Source organism: Trachymyrmex cornetzi, unplaced genomic scaffold (assembly GCF_001594075.2).
Source record: "Trachymyrmex cornetzi isolate Tcor2-1 unplaced genomic scaffold, Tcor1.1 scaffold127, whole genome shotgun sequence".
Taxonomy (NCBI): Eukaryota; Metazoa; Arthropoda; class Insecta; order Hymenoptera; family Formicidae; genus Trachymyrmex; species Trachymyrmex cornetzi.
Window position 1 is genome coordinate 1,278,059 of NW_017295839.1, and position 4,162 is coordinate 1,282,220.

Consider the following 4,162-nt stretch of genomic DNA (forward strand, 5'->3'; position numbering starts at 1 on the left):
TTAAATTATTTTTTAAATAATAAGAATTAAAAGAATTGCTTTTTAAATAATGAAAATTTTGTGCGCACTGTTTATTCCGCTTAATGGCTTGACCGATCAGCAGCAAAAGGCGGAAGAAGAAAACGAGTTGTCCCTTGCAATCCTTGAAAGTCTCAAACGATAGAAGCTCCTTTCTGTGTTCATGGCTTCTTTCGGTACTTCCAAATCCGTATAAAGAGTAGAAGATTCATATCAATCGCGTGGAATATTTTGCAGCCGTTAGACTGGAATTTTTGGTATAGAACTTAAGATTTTCCAATTATAATTCTCACATGGATTTAATGATAAAATCTCTTCTGTTTGTACGATTTCTTTAGAATTACTAATTTATTGTTTAGCGTGAGTCGAGCGAATAATTATTTTTTAATTTCGAAGGTAATAACTTTCGATCGAAAATGTCGTTACTTTACGTCAATCACTGCAGTATTTATATACTATATATCGTTAGTGTGCGACAACGTAATGCAGCGTTCGATCTTCCGGTTCCGCATAATTTCACCGTGCACGCTGCATGCCTGCCGACAACTTGTGTCATAAATTTTGCATTCCGCCGATAATTAAGCACAGACACTGCATGACTCAGCCAGAAATCTAAAATTCGCGAGTCTGCCAACTGATATTATAGCGTGACGAGCATTACAAAGGAGTTAACAATATTTTTAGTTCAATATTAATTTTTTTTAATTACTAAACTGTATCAAAATAAAATTGAATAATATTTCGTTGTAATGCCAATTGAATTTACAACGTGGTACGCGTTGCGTATAGAAATTCATATCGCGATTAACGGCATTACACTGGAAAGCCATCCAAACACGGAGCTTACACAAATTATTTTTTTACTTGAGAGATCATATCGTACACGTAGCTATGTGTATCCGTGCAAATTTCAAGCGACTCGCAAGCGCAAATCACGTTGCATGCCGCGGCAAATTTCAGACTCTAAAAACCGCTGCTTCGTAAGCAGAAAGAAGCACGCGAACGCCCGTGAAACTTTATGTATAAATATCAGCAGGAATGGAAAAAGAATGAAAACCACAGTGTGGCACGAGCGCTTGATTATCGTACCAAAATACATCCGAGACGCTTCCGTTTAACATAACGCAAAGTAATTTTGTTATTTGCGCTTAAATTGATCTCAAATTGCCCTTAGTTCATACTTAAGTTTTCAAAAAGTCTTCAAGGTTAAAAAAAAAGTGAAATTATTTAGCATACAAGACGTACATTCCATCGCGATTATCGTCGACGATTTCGTCGATTACCTTTAAACGCTCATAAATTACTGCATAATTTAGTATTATTAGCAATCAATAAAAAGATTTGAAAAATAATATGGGATAAATTACGTCGTTGGAAATAAAATTGCGAAATAAATCGGTTTCCCTGGAGTCATGAGAATGCAAAGCAATATTAACCGCGCGTAGACGTTCCAAAATAATTAAATTCGGTACGGGCAATTGTACCCACTCCCTACGGGCGGTTGGTAATTTATTAGGAAATCGTTGCACTCTCTTGATTTTGCATATTAATATCGCGTGAACCGGCAAACAGATAATTACTGTCGAAAACCAGAAACGAATCCGATGATAATAAATGCGACCTGCAGATCTTGGTTTTCGCTTCAAGTCGGACGCCAGTATGGATATTTTACCGAGATGAATGCGTTTCTCGCGAGCGCGTACAATGTAATACTTAACTTGGCGCGAGATGCATCTGCTGCCTCTCGTACATTAATCACCGTCAACCCGCCACGGCACGGCGCGCTGCTTCCATTACGCGACTCCAAATACAAATGAACTGCCTCCGAGTGTGTAGTAGACGTTAGCTACCCGAGAAATTGATATCGTTTATCGAGAGCCAATTCGACTGTATAGGAAACGGAAGGCATATAGAGCTAAATATTCGTGCGGAAGTCGCACGGACGTTCAATTTTTTTGAAACCGGGGAAAGGAGAGGTGCCATTAATATGAGAATGCAATTTGCATCGAAATCTGACAATGGCCGAAGCAAATTCATCGCCCTTAATATTCACGGACCATGGTTAATATCTACGCGTCCGTGTCCTTCGTGAATTGTCGCTCTCGCCGCACTTGTTTCATTAACGGTGCCTCGTGCATGAATTTACATGTAAATTAAGAACACGAAACCTCGGAAAGTTTCCGATCTCTCGTGAAAAATGTAGTTGTCGTGCAGTTTCTTTGCGTGAGGATCAGAGTGAGACGCTTCTCCTGTTCGAGATCAAAATCTACGTGCGGTATAGAAACATCGGACCGAGTGCCGTTGCTTTATCGATCTTTTCTGTAAGTTCTCAATGTTCAATCGGCTGACTTGAGTTTCCAAAGGAGAAAATAAAACGCACGCTAGAAAATATCTGCGAATTGTAGGTCGAATTACAGGAAAGTTAATGGATTTAATAATTTGCTCGATAATGAAACGAGGTTGTCGATGTCTTTGACAACTTTGATTTTACTGATTTTTTTTTATTTTTGCTTGTCTTTTCTACTTGATACTTTGATATCGAGAAAATGAGGATGCCTATTTCGCCTTCGCGAATTCGATTCTTCATTCCTCTTTCTCGCTTTCTCTCTTTCTGCTTTCTCATTTCAACGTTTTCTAAAGAATAACGACTTTCTAGTGGCAGTAAAATAAATTGGCTATCGCGAAGCCTACAGTCGCGCCTGTCGATTTCGCAGATTGATTTTAGATAAGTTCATTTATTTTTCAGCAAACAAAGATTTTTCGCGAGACTTACTTCTCATGTGTGAGAAAAAAAGTTTATGTGTATGATAGAATTGCGGAAGATAAGAAAAGAAATGAAATATCTTTTTTTAGATAAAGAAAGCATATAGTTTAATACTTTATGAAAAAAAATTAATTACGTAACAAATTAAAACAGCATAATTTAATATAATTTTAGAGATTTTTTGAGATTATTACATAGAGCTATTTAATTAATATTATATATGACGCAAAGTAATCAAAATCAATAGAATTAAATAAAATGTAGAAATTTGATTTAAATATACATATATATATAAAGAATATAAAAGTAACATAAAATAAATAAAAGAAAGATAATATTATTTGCGTAACATTATTTATTATGTAATTATTCTTTTATTTTATTAAAACGTAAGCACTTAGTTTTAGCATGCTCGATATTTTGGTGGTTTAATCGCGATTACGGTACTGAAATTTGGAAGGGCTTGCACGTGATCCTCGTCTAATTTTGCAAACGTAGACTTTTCCGACCACGTGCGGAACCAATTGGGACGCATTGACTTCTCCATACGTGGCAGGAAACTTTCAATAAACGTGTGAGTACGATCGGTTGTACAATCAGTACGTTGCATTTACGTTCATTCGGCATTTTCGAAAATTTCGTATATGTTACAGGAGCATAGTTTTGTTTGCGGCAACGCAATGGATTCTTATTTACCAAAAACATTTGCGAGGCATTATATGCTTTAGCGTTTCATAAATTTCATTGTTTACACTTTGCGTCGGGCAGACTGGCAAATATTGATTGCTGAATTGAAATTCTGCATATAACGCCCAGAGAATTCAAAGCGTGCAGTATCGTCAAACGGAACTAATTAGTGTCCACATAGGCCAATAGTAATTGTTTATGATATAAAGCTTGAAAGTCATAAAATATTTTACAATTTTAAGGGACCGCGGTTTCTTCTTTCCTTTCGAATTAATTGGGCAGTTGATTATCGTATCTTGTCTCATAGCACTGTTCGAGTTCCAATTATTAACAAAGTATACCTTACTCTTGTCACACTCATTATATAAAAAGAAGAATAATTTCCAAGAAAGAAACTCGTACTCTTCTCTACTGCATGCTTAAGAAGGCATCTTTTATAACGTTGCGAAAAAAATATATCCAGAACATTATTAATAGTTACAAAATGTCACTTGACACGTGATGCCATAATAATATATAACATCGTAAATTTTGGTGCCAAATTATTCTCATCCTGTACACGAAAACCAATTTGTATGTACCTTTTGATAAATCGCACGTTACAATCATGCACGATATGTTTTCGTCGTGCATGCTTTTTATAATCGCACAATTGCACCGCTCAATTACCATCAAGCTCGTGTAGTAGCCGGT